This window comes from Gopherus flavomarginatus, chromosome 3 (assembly GCF_025201925.1).
Source record: "Gopherus flavomarginatus isolate rGopFla2 chromosome 3, rGopFla2.mat.asm, whole genome shotgun sequence".
Lineage (NCBI taxonomy): Eukaryota > Metazoa > Chordata > Testudines > Testudinidae > Gopherus > Gopherus flavomarginatus.
The window spans coordinates 68,995,988-69,012,787 of record NC_066619.1 but is presented as its reverse complement, the minus strand read 5'-3'; the positions used below and the strand labels follow the sequence as shown (position 1 = coordinate 69,012,787).

Here is a 16,800-nt window from a genome sequence, read left to right as displayed (position 1 = left end):
TGGGTTTATGAGCCTGGCTAGCTCAGTTGATAAAGCATCAGACTTTTAATCTGACGGTCCAGAGTTCAAATCCCTGGTTAGGTGAAAAGGGAGCATTTCCTCATATGTTACTCCTCCAACAACTGAAAAAGGCATCTCCTCAGCATGTTATTTCACAACAGTCATTTTGGGGGGAGGGATAGCTCAGGGGTTTGAGCATTGGCCTACTAAACCCAGGGTTGTGAGTTCAATCCCTGAGGGGGCCATTAAGGGAACTGGGGTAAAAATCTGGGGATTAGTCCTGCTTGGAGCAGGGGGTTGGACTAGATGACCTCCTGAGGTCCCTTCCACCCCTAATAGTCTATGATTCTATGATAGTACTAATTGATATCAGTTCTAGTATTGGCCACATTTTAAAAGGGACTGTTTTCACAGTTCCTACCATGATAGCAGGTACTACCTGGAACTTTAATATATAAGGTGTTACCAAAAGCGTAAAGGGATATTCAGGAACTTACTTATTCATGTATATTTGCTGTGTGGTCAAAGGGCTTTCTCTCTGGTTCTTCATTTTAGTTGATCTGTTTCTACTCTCATGCTGGCTAAAATCATGAGTAACTACACTGGTGTGTAAAAAGCGACAGAGAGTCCTGTGGCACCTTATAGACTAACAGAAGTACTGGAGCATAAGCTTTCATGGGTGAATACCCACTTCGTCAGACGCATGTGGTGGAAATTTCCAGTGGCAGGTATAAATATACAGGCAAGAATCAGTCTAGAGATAACGAGGTTGGTTCAGTCAGGGAGGATGAGGCCCTCTTCTAGCAGTTGAGGTGTGAACACCAAGGGAGGAGAAACTGCTTTTGTAGTTGGCTTGCCATTCACAGTCTTTGTTTAATCCTGAGCTGATGGTGTCAAATTTGCAAATGAACTGAAGTTCAACAGTTTCTCTTTGGAATCTGGTCCTGAAGTTTTTTTGCTGCAGGATGGCTACCTTTAAATCTACTATTTTGTGTCCAAGGAGGTTGAAGTGGTTTTTCTACAGGTTTTCTATATTGCCATTCCTAATATCTGACTTGTGTCCATTTATCCTTTTACGTAGCGATTGTCCAGTTTGGCAAATGTGCATAGCAGAGAGGCATTGCTGGCACATATGATGGCATGTGTTACATTGGTGGACGTGCAAGTGAATGAACTAGTGATGTTGTGGCTGATCTGGTTAGGTCCTGTGGCGGTGTCGCTGGTGTAAATATGTAGGCAGAGTTGACATCGATGTTTGTTGTATGGATTGGTTCCTGAGTTAGTGACTGTGGTGCGGTGTGTGGTTGCTGGTGAGAATATGCTTAAGGTTGGTGGGTTGGCTGTGTGTGAGGACTGGCCTGCCTCCCAAGGCTTGTGAAAGTGAGGGATCGTTGTCCAGGATGGGTTGTAGAGGACTGTAGGTGATGGTCGGTGGAGTTCTGTTGGTTTCTTTCTTGGGCTTGTTTTGCAGCAGGAGGTTTCTGTGTACACGTCTGGCTCTGTTGATTTGTTTCCTTATTTCCTCGTGTGGGTATCGTAGTTTTGAGACTGCTTGGTGAAGATCTTGTAGGTATTGGTCTCTGTCTGAGGGGTTGGAGCAAATGCAGTTATACCTTAGCGCTTGTGGATTGTGTGGTGTGTCTGGGATGGAAGCTAGAGGCATGAAGTTAGGCATAGTGGTCAGTGGGTTTTCGGTATAGGTGGTGCTAATGTGACCATCACTTATTTGTAGCATGGTGTCTAGGAAGAGGACCTCCCACGTAGATTGGTCCAGGCTGAGGTTGATGGTGGGGTGGAAGCTGTTGAAATCGTGGTAGAATTCTTCCAGCGTCTCCTTCCCATGGGTCCAGATGATGAAGATGTCATCAGTGTAGCATAGATAGAGAAGGGGCGTGAGTGGACGAGAGCTGAGGAAGTGTTGTTCCAGGTCAGCCTGGAAGGTTGGCATATTGTGGGGCCATGCGGGTGCCCATAGTGGTGCCACTGGTCTGGAGGTATATATTGTCACCAAATTTGAAATAATTGTGCGTGAGGATAAAGTCACAGAGCTCAGCAACCAGTTGTGCTGTGGCGTCTTCGGGGAAACTGTTCCTGACAGCTTGTATTCCATCTGTGTATGGGATGTTTGTGTAGAGAGCCTCCACGTCCATGGTGGCTAGGATGGTGTTTTCTGGAAGATCACCAATGCATTGTAGTTTTCTCAGGAATCAGTGGTATCAGAGATAGCTGGGAGTCCTGGTGGCATAGGGTCTGAGTAGAGAGTCCACATATCCAGACAGTCCTTCAGTGAGAGTGCCAATGCCAGAGATGATGGGGTGTCCAGGGTTTCCAGGTTTGTGGATCTTGGGTAGTAGATAGAATAACCTTGGTCCACATTGATGTGGATAGGATTACATTACTATAAAACTGGTGTGATTAAAATTGGCCCACTGTATTTATCTTAAAAAGTTACTTAATATCTTGAAACAAATAAAAACCCACATTTTAATAGATTATATCTGGAACTCACAAATATTCAGTACTTTTAAAGAAATTATAGGACAACACAATAATGGTGGATGGCATATATTATATTATTTAAACTTAAATTTTTAGTCATTTGACTTACTGATTGCTGCAATAGATTAAATACAGGCTATAATATGAGTTTCTAAATGTTTTAGAATGTGTTTGAGTTAAAATATAATTGTCTTGTTTGCCCCCAATTCTAACAAATTTAAATCTGAGGCCATGCTCTAAACTTATTACGGTATGTCTGTCATCATGAAATATGATTTTTTTTTCCAGGAACGTAAGAATTTTGAGGAAAATATTTACTTTTCAGTATAAGATTCAACAGCTAAAAATTTCTGTGAAAAATTACTACACTTTCACTACATTTAAATGTGAAGGCATACTTTCAGTATAGCTTCTCTCGCCAAAGCCATCTGGCATTTCAAGAGGAATGTCTGAAAGTAAAAACTGGTGGAAAGCAAATTAGGAAAAAAAAATAATTTGATAGTGTACTACAGTTTTATTAAAAATTCCCCTTAATGATGCTTTTTTAAGTAGGTGGATGGGCATGAGTAAGGAAAATTAATATAATTCCATAAATAACCTTATGTTCAGCTCCATGTTGATTTAAATGTTAAGAAAGGGAAAGTTTTGGTTACATGTGCATAATGAAAGTAGTATAAGTAAGCAAGAATGCAAAAATAGTTATTGATCTCATAAGATATACTAGTTAGATATGTATATAAGATTTTTGTAGAAAAAATCTGGTATATCTTGTTTGAGAAAATAATATGATATGATAACATGAGATCATAGAATTAAAGACTGTATGGTAATCCATAAATACAAGGGGGCAAAGTTAAAGTTTCATGCACAACTTTTACATTGTTTTCTTAATTTGGAACACTTATTACTATATTATTAATATTCTCTTAACTTAGCTTTAAAAATATAATTTCTTAGGGTTTTTTAAAACAGAAAAAACAATTTCCATAGTTTAGATCTGTTTGATGCTATCTTGCCAGAATACTCTATCGTTTATGCTATATGTAAGAATTTTGAGGATGAGAATCTTCACTGAATTCTATGAATGGGGTTGCTTTTATATTTCAAGAGGCACAGTGAATGAAGCAAGGGCTCTTGATGTCTGTATTCCTTTTCTAAACACTTACAATTAATTACAGTAGTTAAGGTGCACAGTGAATGAGAGCACGCTTAGAAAATATGTGGTGAATGAGGCTAGGGCTTCTTCTAGTTCCTGAAATGCAATGTTCAGAGACTTATTATTTGGTCAAACCAAAACCATTCTTCACCAGAATACTTAAACACACTTCCCTTCTGAGAAAGCAGTTTTGAAATTTCTATCCTCAGCTATTTTGCCTCTAGAGCTGTTAATAAATATGGGTGGCATTTTAAAAAGTGCTTAGAAGGTTTAGAAGCATAAGTCTCTTTTGAAAATCTCTCCCAACATTTTTTGTGTGTGTGTGTGTGTAAACAGTCACACATACTCTCTCACATATTTTCTACTTGTCCTGCAATTTGGCTTAAAGAATGGCTCAATCATTTTTTAAAAAAATCTCCTCAAGACAGAAACCAGGCCTGGGAAGCTTCAGCTCCAAAATGTTTTTATCAGGAGATTTCCAAGGACTAAAGCCAACATTGTAGAAAGGAGGTGGTTTTGCTCTCTGCATAATGTAGTAATCCTTGACTCCCAGTATCTTTCTTTTCAAAAGCCAACTAAATGTTATGAACACTTAGAAGAAATATGTGGTATTGTTCAATTATCATGTCCAATTTTAGGTAGATGTAGCAATTTGCAGACAGAATGAAAATCTAACCTTTCTTAAAACTTACATATATTTAATATTTCTAATTTAAAAATCTGTCATGATTCTAACATAAACACTTTACAAGGGTTCTTCCCGCCCCTTCCTTCCTCTCTCCCCTCCCTTCTCACCCTCTTCGCTGGAAAAGGTTTGACACAGTGTCAGACCATAGTCAGAATATATTTCAGCCCTTTGTAGATAGAAAAATAAAATAGTGAATTATACCGTAGTATTTTAAACTTTTCAGCATTATTTGGGAGACTTATTGTTTTGTAAAGACTTAGTGTTCAGTAGCAGTTACAAACCCCGGAGAGATTAATTTCTTTGTAAAATGGTTATGGGACATTGCCAGTGAGGGTGTTTATGTGATAGTTCACCTTCTTTTCCCCTCTGCGAATCTGTTTAAATTCCTATGAAGTAAGGATTGGTTTTCTGTGACAGAGGTGAACACTTTGAAAAGACTGTAGAAAAGAACTAGTGTGAATGTAATGGTGTTATTGTAAACTGACATATTATATTAAGTTGTGCTAGGTTTTCAGGGTTTAGTTCCTCAGATTATACTGATAGAGAGTGAATATCTCCCAATGCGCCATTTAAAAAAAAGGCGAATGCATAACCCGGATAATTATAGACCTGTAAACCTGACATTGATTCTGGGTAAGGTAATGGAGCATCTGATACAGGACTTGATTAATAAAGAATTAAAGGAGGGCAATGTAAGCAGTGCAAATCAGTGTTGTTTCTGGACCACAGATTCTGTTAAAATAACTTGATATCTTTTATTTTATGAGATTATGCAGTTGCTTGATTTAAGATAATAGACTTCTCTAAGGTATTTGACATGTTACCCCCACAATATTTTGGTTAAAACACTAGAACAATATATAGTTAACATGGCACAGAGCCAGCTTTAAATCCATTTAATAATTGAGAGGTCTCAAAATGTAACTGTAAATGGAGAATCATCATAAAATGGATCTGTTTCCAGTGGGGTCCTTCAGGGATCCGTTCTTGGCCCTATGGTATTTAATGTTTTTATCAATGATCTGAAAGAAAACATAAAATCATGACTGATAAAGGTTGGAGATAACACAAACACTGGGGGATATTGAAGATAATAATGAAGAGGACAAGTCATGGATTCAGAACAATCGATCACTTGGTAAACCGTGTGAAAGCAAACAGAGTGTGTTTTAATACAGTTAAATGAATACATCTAGGAACAAAGATTGAAGACCATACTTACAGGATGGGGGATCTATCCTGGGAAGCAATGATTCTGAAACATTTTTTGGAGGTGAGGGTGGATAATCAGATGATTGTGAGCCCCAGTGTGATGCTGTGTCCAAAAAAGCTAATGTGATCTTGGGATGTATAAATAGGGGAATCTTGAACAGCTGTAAAGAGGCTATTGTACCTTTGTATTTAGCATTGGTATGGCCATTGCTGAAATACCGTGCCCGGTTTGGTGCCCACAATTCAAAAAGGATGTTGATAAATTGGAGGTTCAGGAAAGAGCCATGACAATGATTAAAGGATTAGAAAACATGCCTTATAGTGATAGACTCAGAGATCAATCTATTTAGTTTAACAAAGAGAAGGTTAAGGGGTGACTTGAATATAGTCTATAAGTATTTACATGGGTTACAAATATTTGATAATCGGCTCTTCAGTCTAGCAGAGAATAGGGTGACCAGATATCCTGATTTTATAGGGACAGTCCCGATTCTTGGATCTTTTTCTTATATAGGCTTCTATTACCCCACTCCCCCATCCTGATTTTTCACATTTACTGTCTGGTCACTCTAGAAGAGAAAGGCATGACAATATCCAATGGCTGGAAGTTGAAGCTACACAAATTCAGATTAGAAATAAAGCATACATTTTCTGTGGTGAGATTTATCAGTTGGAACAATTTACCAGGATTAGTGTGGATTCTCCATTGCTGACCATTTTAAAATCAAGATGGAATGTTTTTCTAAAAGATATGCTCTCAGAATTATTCTGGGGATATTCTGTGGCCTGTGGAATACAAAAGGTCAAACTGGATGAACACAATGGTGCCTTTTGGCCTTGAAATCTATTGAAGTACCTTCTGTCATTGAATTTAGCTCAGATACATTTTGTGTAGTAGAAAGAAAAGCTTCATACCATGTTGTAAATTGTTCAGTATTGGCCAACATACGTTTCAAACAAACAGAATGCAGTAATGACATTTCAGATTATTAATGGAAATACATGGACAGCATGTTTTCATATTTGTGTGGAATTTTTAACTTTTTCCATACTCTTATTTAAAATAAATAAATTTCATTACTCTAATCAGACCAGTTTGGCTTCTAGTGTATCAGTGTTCCCCCTGCTCCTAGTCTAGAATGTGATAGCTAAACTTCTTAGAATTAGAGTTATTGATTATGTATTTGTATAGACAGTCTTAAGAACCTAGTTGCAGATTGATCTGGGTAGCACTTGACCTGCAAGGAGACTACATCCCTTTGGGATTTGCCATGGTGCTGATGATGATTGTCTGTTGGTTCTTTCATTGCTATTGTAAGGCGTTGACGTTAGCACGTTGACTCTAATATAAAATGCATCAAAAACTGGTACTATGTTGTGTGCTTAATCTTGCTGTATCTTATATCTGGAGCAGATCCTTTGTCTGCTCATTTTTAATTAAAAACAAAACAAACAAAACAAGTCTAATGTATTGGTAGCAGTCTTTCTATATTTTATTATTTTTATTTTAAACTCCTTCTGAACAGTTTTCAGGACAGCTTCCTTCTTTAGTGTAATTAGGAACAAGATTAAAGAAAATTCTTTTCTACTTAGTGAATGGTAGTAAATGTGTTACACATTTTGTTTTCTAGTTGTCCATGTTTTAGATCAAGTGTTAACAAATTCCATTATCTAATTGGAAAAAAAGGATAATTTAGTTTTTGTATAATAAATATAATCATGACTGCTTCACCTAAGCATGGCAATATATGACTTTTTTCCCAAATGCATTTCTTATTGGCTTAGCAAGTATAGATGATATCTGTACTTTAGAAACAAATTGTGATTTCTGGAACTTCTGATTAGGTCAAAAGTCCTAAGTATTTTCATTGGCTCATTTTGGTAGGACAATAATGTACCAAGTTAGAGGATTTGTTTGAGTTTTTTTCAGTCGTGTCGTGTCTCCCTCCCCCCCCATGTAACACTTATTCTTCTGTCTATTGTTATGTACATTCTGTTAGTTCAGAATTCTGTAACTATAATGCATTTGCTGAGAAACACTCTCTATTGTACATTATTTCATGGCCTATAGACTTCTTTCTGAGTTTTTTCATAATCCCAACACGAAGTTTATCATAACCTATAATCTCCACAGCCTCAACAGTGAGGTTTCTTTGTTTGGGACAAAACTTGCATTTGGCCTCTTTAAGGTTAATAAACCCCTCCTACTTCTTGCGAGTTTGAAGAGGAGAGAAAGGGGCCTCTGTGGTTGATTGGTTTGGCAGCCTATTGGCTCCTGTGCATCAATTTTGTAAGCCCTTCCCCAGCCCTATTCTGCGCAGGAAATAAAAATCCCCATCCTCTTTTGAGATTAGAGTTTGGGGGCCTTTCTCTGGATATTATGCTTGGAGCCCACTTCCTCAGATGCATGTAATGGAAATATCCAGGGGTAGGTATATATATGTGTGCTAGCAAGCAAGCTAGAGATAACGAGGTCAGTTCAATCAGGCCACACTACAGCAGACCTTAAGGTGGCCATCCTGCAGCAAAAAAACTTCAGGACCAGACTTCAAAGAGAAACTGCTGAGCTTCAGTTCATCTGCAAATTTGACACCATCAGCTCAGGATTGAACAAAGACTGTGAATGGCTTGCCAATTACAGAACCAGTTTCTCCTCTCTTGGTTTTCACACCTCAACTGCTAGAACAGGGCCTCATCCTCCCTGATTGAACTGACCTCGTTATCTCTAGCTTGCTTGCTAGCACACATATATATACCTACCCCTGGATATTTCCATTACATGCATCTGAGGAAGTGGGTATTCACCCATGAAAGCTCATGCTCCAAAACGTCTGTTAGTCTATAAGGTGCCACAGGATTCTTTGCTGCTTTCATTTAACAAGTTATTCCAGATAATTCCCAGATATGTTAATGAAGTTGTGGCCGAGTTAAAACACATTTTTGCTGTCTTCCTGTGATGTCCGGGACAATCAACAAAAAGCATATTTGGTGCTTAGAATCCAGGTTAAGTTCAGCTGGGGAACCTGAAATGGAATCTAAATTATGTATTCTTATGGAATCATCACTAATTATAATACCCAGGGATTTTAAAAACCTTTTTATGGATGACCTAGTACTGGTATGGTTGCTTCTGTATAATCTAAGTAATGTTAGTAGGCAATGCAATTGATAACTTTTTTCATGAAAATGATTTATACTATTTTTGTTATAAAATATGTTTTTAGAGATATCTAGGATTGTCTCTCAAGAATACAGAAATATACAGTACTGAATGCTGGAAAGTATTTGAATTTATTTTACAATGTATATAACATGACTAACTGTGACATCTAATTAAATGTTATTTATAAAGTGTATGAATGTACATATTTGGAGCTAAATCCTTTGAGACAAATGGGAGATAGATGCTCAGCTGCCTTTTTCTATTATTATTGTTGTTGTTTGTTTGCTTTACCATTGTGCCTCAGTGTCCATCTCTTGCTCTCTGATTTCTGATTTCATGGAATAATTGGTTAAATCCAAACCTTACTAGGCATTGCCATACTTGTTATTTACTCCAGGAGAGGAGCCTGGCACCAGATAGAATGGATTAAAAGATCAAGGCTGGTGGAAGAAGAAATTTACTTAGTCTGGGTACAAATCAAGATATTATAATTAAGGCTAAGATTTTGTCACAGGTATTTTTAGTAAAAGTCACAGAAGGATGCAAGGAATAAACAATACATCATGGAAGCTCGAGCTCCACTGCTGACAGCTAGAGCCCCACCATCCAAGGCTACAGTCATGGAGGTCGCACAAATTCATGGAATCTGTAACCTCTGTGACCAGCTTGTAGCCTTAATTATAATTAAAACAATAAGCTAAGTCACTGCTTTTTCACCTCTGTCTTCCTGTTATAACTACAGGCTTTACCCACATTCTCAAGGCTACTTGTAGAATTGACACAATTGCTTCTCAACAGGATGAAGGCTTCTCTGGAACAAAAATTGATGCACATACAATGTGTTTATTTTGTAGACACCACTCTGCAGAGGTAAAGAAATTCTAACACTTGACCATTGTGGGTAAAAGAATGTGCAACTTCATTAACCAAAAGAACTAAATAAGGAAAAATAAACTCTTTAATATATTTGGTTCAAAAAGAAACCATGAAAAGTTAATTTTCTTTGCCCTAAACTTATGTTGTTGAATCTAATTAATCTAATACTTCTTTGTCACTGTGGTATTTGAGCATCTTACAAGAAAACAGAATTGAGTAGTTTATGCAGAATTAGTTACTTCTTTTCTCTTCCCATCTCTCCTGTTGAATGGGAGGGAAAGGTATTTGAATTTAGGTTTGTTTGTTTTGGGGGCCTTTATCTTAACTTGGATCCAAGAGTGGTGAGAGTTGAGATTGCTTTGATTTCTTGAGAACAAGAATTCCAGAGTTGAGGGCTAGCTACTGAAAAATTCTGGCCCCAGCTCTCTCATGTCTTACCTTTATTGTGGACAACACTGTCCTCAAGGAGTGTAACTGATGTGAAGAATTGTAGACATTGAGGGGAGGTAGATTTGATATTTAATAGAGAGCCAGTGTAATAATAAAAACAATCATAGAATCCTAGGACAAGAGGTCGTCTTGTCCAGTCACCCGCATTCAAGGCAAGACTAAGTATTATCTAGACCATCCCTGACAGCTGTTTGTCTAACCTGTTCTTAAAAATCTCCAATGGCGGAGATTTCACAACCTCCCTAGGCAATTTATTCCCATGCTCAACCACCCTGACAATTAGGAATTTTTCCTAATGTCCTACCTAAACCTCCGTTGCTTCAATTTAAGTCCATTGCTGCTTCTCCTATGCCCAAAAGTTAAGAAAACATTTTTCCCTCCTCTTCGTAATGCCTTTTATATACTTGAAAACTGTTATGTCCCCCGCCTTCCCCCCCCCCCCCGCCGTCGTCTTCTCTTCTCCAGACTAAAGAAACTCAATTTTTTCAATCTTCCCTCATAGGTCATGTTTTTCAGACCTTTAATCATTTTTGTTTCTCCCACCTACAAATTTTGCTGATAGAGTATCCTCAGTTGTTCTCAGATGTAGGGCACGTGCAATAATCAACCTTGAGATCCCAAAAACTTGGATCATCATTCCCAAGTCAATAGTGGGAGCAGACTCATTTGAAGAAGGTTTTTATAGTGTTAGTTATAAACTGGGTCTCCCTTAATGAAGTGAGAAGAGACGCTTTTAGCTAATGGTTCAAAAACAGCTTTATCTTCCTAGCAACATCAGTTTCCTGGGTTTAGATTCAGCCAGCTGCTTATCATCCATGCATTGGTATTACATAAGTATTGGGAGAGCAGGAAGATCATATTTCCTCAACTTGATGGGAAGTAGTACTGGCAATTGAGTCTCTGTCTCCCTTCATGAGGATTTAAAAGAGATAATGAAATCATGTACAGCACGCATTATAAAACCTAGGCAAAATGAGTTAATTTTCAGATTTAAGAGTGAGCATTAAGAAGAAATGTGAGATTTTGTGATAGTTTGTTACTCTACAAAATATAGGGAAAACATGGGGCTAGGTTTACAACTTTTTCAGCTGTGATATATTCAGTGAAATTATTATTAAGACTTGACACACCTCATATAACCTTCATATTTAATACATTAATATGAAATAATTAAAATGTGACTCCCCCAAAAAATGGAGCTCTTCAAGTAGCTCAACATCTTGAAACAAGTCTTTTTCAAAAAAACAAAGAGTAGAGAATTAGACTAATCCATCAAATTATTTTATATGGTAAAATACTTTTTTGTTTTATTTTGAGTCAGTTCTGAGGGAAAGTGTGTGGGAAAACTGGCAGCCATCTCTTAGCTGTGGTGCTAGAGATTCTTCCTGCTCCTTTCCTTCCACTAAGAAAGAGGTCAGCAGATGGAGAGAAAAAAATTATCCTTATGCACAGAAAGTATGAAATGTTTTCCTAGGAGCCATGTAACAATGCAAAACTGAGTGTCTGTGTAATTGGTTACTTAATATGGGTACTGTTCCTTCAGGTTAAAAGATAGCCCTGAAACAGACTTCTTTTGCTCTTAAATTGTGTTTCTTCCTCAGAGCAGTTCTGATCACATAAAGGTCTCTTTGTTAGGCTGATTGTTTCATTTACGGGGAGTGGTATGCCAATCAAATAATTAGCCATAAAGAGGTGTGGTCTGGGCAAGGTATTCAGCAAATGGAAGGACAATGAATGATATATAAAGTTAGAAATAATTGCAAAGTAGTGGTGCATAAAGGGATAGGCTGTTGAGATGCAGATTCATAGAAAAGAAAAAGTTTGAGATCCCAATTTTGTATTTATGACACCACCATTTTATCACCAAACTGAAAAATAAAAAAAGGGAGGGAATTTAGGTTGACCTAAACCAACAAATTGTTGGTTTCTCTTGCTGAAATGAAAAACCAAAAGCATTTAGTTTCTGGTCAAACTAAGGGCTTGTACACACTTTCTTTGTTATAACTTAAGTTGCTCACGGGTGTGGAAAAGCCACCCCCCTTAGTACCATAAGTTACACCAACCTCAACACCGGTGTGGACAGTACTATGTAAATGCGAGAATGTCTCCTGCTACCATAGCTACTGCTGCTTAGGGAGGTGGAATAATTATACCGATGGGAGAGCTCTCTCCTGTTGGCATAGAGAGTTGGACTAGCAGAGCTACAGCAGCGCAGCTACATGGGTACAGTTCTAGTGTAGACGAGCCCTAAATGTGGAGTGTTTTGCACTTTCTTTCTGTTTTAGCTAAGTTTCGTTACGTTTCAAAGTGAAAGGCTGTTTAGAAACAGAGTTCAAATGTTTTGTTTCAAAAACTTTTCAACTGTTTTGGAAAATTTGTTTGTTTGTTTTGTTTCCCTGGCCAAAATTATTAGATGAATTTGACCAAATTCATGAACAGTTTTGGTTGACTCCAGACTATATTTTTCAACATATAAACAATTTGTCAACATTTGTACCCATCTGTACTAGCCACAGCTGAAAGATACTGGGCAGTGGCCTACGTTGAGGAGGGGAGTGTTCAAACATTATGGGATACTGTTACCCATATGCCCCTCTAGAGCACTGGCTCTAAAGGCTTAGGTAAGGACTGTTGGGTTGATTATTTTGTTGTAACTGGTAAGGAAATTGTGTGTATGGTATTTGCATGTTTTTGTTTATGGCAGCTTGGCAAAATAATTGTCTGTTACTCATAATGTGAGAGTGTTTATGGAAACATGCCAAGGACTACAGCCAGTACCTCTTTGTACTTGGATCTCCTATAGAGCTTGTGTCTGAGCTCATGATCCACAGAGCAGGCTACTAAACTTCCACAGGGGACTGGGAAGTCCTACTACTCTCACAGCATCTTCCCACAGTGGGGATAGTTACAATATTTTTTTTAAACAGTTTGTACTCAAGCTTTGGCCCATATCTTTCTATTCCTGGACACTGTTGTTACATGAGGTACGCCCATAAGTCAGGGGAGAACTGGCAGAATCTTAGTTTAAAGGCTTTAAATTCATTTAGCAGTGAATGGCAAAGATTTGAGTTTTAAAAGTCCCCAAATGATTAGCATTCCCAGTCTACAACAGAATGTAATTTATGCTTTTGGAAACAAAATTTTAAAACATTTTACCTTCACTTGCTTGACAGACATGAATTCAGGATTTCGTAACCTCAGAAATCCCTTCAATAGTTTAGCAAAATGGAAAGAAAAAATATCTTGTGTCCTGATTTTCAAAACATCTGCACAGCTCCCATTGATTTCAGTGAGATTTATGGATATCCTGCACTTCTGATTCTCAGGGCATTAATGAAGAAGAAATGGAAAAAAATCTGTTTTAAACTAAAGAATCAGAACTGGGAAATTTTGGGAAGATATTTGGTCCAGCAAATAGGCCACTGAATGGGGAATCAGAGATTTGGATATTAATCCAGGCATTTCTTTTACTACATTTCTGACATTGAAAAAACATTTAATCTCTCTCTGCCTTCATTTCTTCTTCTGTAAAATGAGGGTGATGATGCTAACTCAACTTTAAATATCACTTTGATATCTACTGATGTGGCTCTTTATAAATACTAAGTATTGATTGTTGTTATGGGCAGGGATGGTGTCCCTTGCCTCTGTTTGCTAGAAGCTGAGAATGGGCGACAGGGGGTGGATCACTTGATTATCTGTTCTGTTCATTCCCTCTGGGGCACATGGCACTAGCCATTGTCAGAAGACAGAATACTGGGCTGGATGGGTCTTTGGATGGCCATTCTTATGTTCTTATGTTGTTAGTTATTTTAAAACCATATTTCAGCACAAGTAGGTGGTACTGTCTTGTGGCTGTACATTTGTATTCACTGCCAATTTTCCCACCCCCACTGTAAACTTTTGATAATGGTAGAGCCAGGCCACAGGTTATCCGTTTTCTTTCCATGATCAGAGAAAATGTAATGACATTTAACATGCTGCAAATAAGGAGAATGGTATCCAGTTGGGGTTTTTTTGCATAGAGTAAATTGGAGTGAACATACTGGAGAATTAATTTGTCTGTACTTAAATAAAAAAATTGCCTGGCATCTGCCTTCCCTTTTGTAGTTTTATCCAAATGAAAGAAATGCTTAATCTTTAAAGTCACTGACTTTTGGAGGAAGTTATCATTTCTTCCCTTCTCACTGGCAATTTTAAGACTTCATTTTTCTTACTGTTTTTCCACTGAGTGTGTGTTACTCTCTTTTCCTACATTTTCATGTACAGTTCCTTCCTGATCATCTTATTTACCTTTGTTTATAAAATATGCCTTCTGCGTGTGTCTATTCTGAAGTTTGGGGCAAGCCTCCTAGCCCAGATCAACAAACTCATGCTAGCAGCCTTTGAGCTAGCCTGCTAAAAATAGCTATGTGTAGACTTGCAACTCTAGCAGAGACTAGCGCTAGCCACCTGAGCTCAAGCCACCAAATATCCTAGTCTTCAGTTTTATTGACTAGTCCTAGTCTCCACTGGAACAGCAACGTGCACACAGTTATTCTTGGTGTGCTTGCTTGAGCCCCACTAGCAGAACTGTCTGCCTGAGTTGGGAGGCTTGTGCCAAGCTGCAGTGTAGATATTCCTTAATAGGTCAGATAATTAACTCCTCCCCAGCAGGGGCGGCTCTAGCTTTTTTGCCTGTGAGAGGTCCACCAGTCCTGTGGATTTGGCCGCATGGCTGCAGGAGGTCCGCCGGTCCCGCAGCTTCAATGTACCCGAATAGCCGCCGAAGGCCGCCAGACTGCTGCCCTCACAGCGACTGGCAGGATACCCCCTGCGGCTTGCCACCCAGGCATGCGCTTGGAGCGCTGGTGCCTGGAGCAGCCGCTGTTGCCCAGCCTCTCATCTAAAGCCTATGAAGAGATGAGCTTTGCTCTGTGCCTTAAAGTCAGTAAATTCCAGTTCTGTGAATTCCAAAGTCAAGGATCCTCCCCCAAGAATGATCTGTCCACTAAAATTTAAATATGTGGTCTTGTTAGCTGATGCTTGGCCCCATGGGGAGAGGGCAGAAGAAAGGACTGACTACATGTGATAAATATTAGTCACATTGCTTAATACATTGTTGGATAGCATTTAGATACTATACTGATGAGGAGAATATAAAAATCTATATAAAACATAACATCCAAAAAAACTATATTACAAGAACATTAAGGTTGCAGAGCATTCAAAAGTTAGGAAATGCTTGAATTAAGAGTGCCCGTGCATCCTTAATTCAGCCTCTTTTGGTATGTGTTATAATTGTCTACAATTATGTAATCACATCTTGTTTATTCCATAGGACCCCTGCCTCATTCTGTGCACATGATAGAGGTACTCCCTGAATGGATAGCTGTACATTATTGCTTCTGATACTCATCATTCAATATGTGTGGCCCAGTCCTTATTCACTGCATACCATCCAAACCCTCCTCTAAATACAGAATTATTAATTTTCTCAAGGACTTTTCTGTAGCACTCATCACCATAAAATCTGAGTGCCTCACAAACATTTCTGAACTTAACTTCAAAATTCCAGAGGGAAATAAGGAGATATTTTAATCCTCATTTTACAGATGGGGATTTGAGACCAAGAAAGATTCAAGCCAGTATTTCAGGTGTCCATTAATTTTGAGTCCCCAATTTAAGATGCAAGAGCCTGGTTTTCCAGGCTCTGTTTATAGCATTTAATACGTGTGTAAAGTTGCCATTGATTTCAAGTGGAGATGGAAGTGCTTAGCACCTTCTGCAAATCTGACTCCATGTGTCTCCCTCTGAGCACCTGTAAAATAAAAAACACACAAATAGTTTGAAGTTCAACACCTGAGATAATGTTTGATTTATGTAACTTGTTCAGTGACATATAGGAACTTTGACAGACATCGGATAGAATCTAATTCTCCAGGATGTCACTCAACTGCCTAAATCACAAGACCATCCTTTCTCTTCTTGTAGCTTGCCTTGTTCACTATACAGCTTCCAACTTCTGCAACAGGGGGCTAAGTCAAGGTTTCATGGACAATTTTTTTCACTCCCCCACTACAGCTTGTCTCTGCCACTCCCTTTGCCTCTACGTATCCCCTTCTGCTACTCCCCTTCATTGCTCACTTGTCTCTGTTCTTCTGTTCTTTATTCCAGTCAGGCAACTTCCTCCTCCTGAGAAGTAGCAATGGGATCCTGATGAGCACTGGAGAGTCAATCTCTCTGCTCTCAGTTCCTGTGGCTAGTACTACAACAGTCCCTAGATTCCAGGAGAAATAACAGCAAAGTATATTGCTCAGCCCCTGAAGTCCTGGGATGGAGCATGCGTAGTAGGGATAGAATCTATGGAGAATTTAGCTGCTGTTCTTGAACATGAACATCTACTAAGCATGTGCAAACCATAGTTTTTCTGAGACTTAGAACTTGGCTAAATTTGGTTGGATTTTCACATCACTGAGCACATCACTGAATCCAGGCAGATGCACCTGCCAAATTTCATTTCCCTGATGCAAAGCATGGAGGCACTAGAGCTTCTCAATGAAATGGTTGGTTATGAGAATTTTTTAACAAGGTAAAATAATGCATTTCCCACCAACTTAATTCTGAGGAATGGCTGAAACTTTTAAAATAAAAAACAGCCTGAGGCCCACACACCAGACACAGAGAACTTCACCCATTCAGTTCAAGAGTGGCAACGTTATAAGCAACAGGGTAACAGGTTCTTATAGTGGTAAGTGTTAGAAAACATTAACTGTA

The 16,800-nt window shown here is 38.5% G+C and overlaps 1 protein-coding gene and 1 non-coding gene across 6 annotated transcripts in view; both read left to right on the top strand.

Moving 5' to 3' along the window:
* Positions 1-16,800, top strand: part of FBXL17 (F-box and leucine rich repeat protein 17) — a 498,281-nt gene that overhangs the window by 232,994 nt on the left and 248,487 nt on the right. The gene's annotated exons all lie outside the window — the stretch shown is intronic.
* TRNAK-UUU (transfer RNA lysine (anticodon UUU)) lies at positions 12-84 on the top strand. The gene has a single exon. It is a non-coding gene; the product is annotated as a tRNA-Lys (tRNA).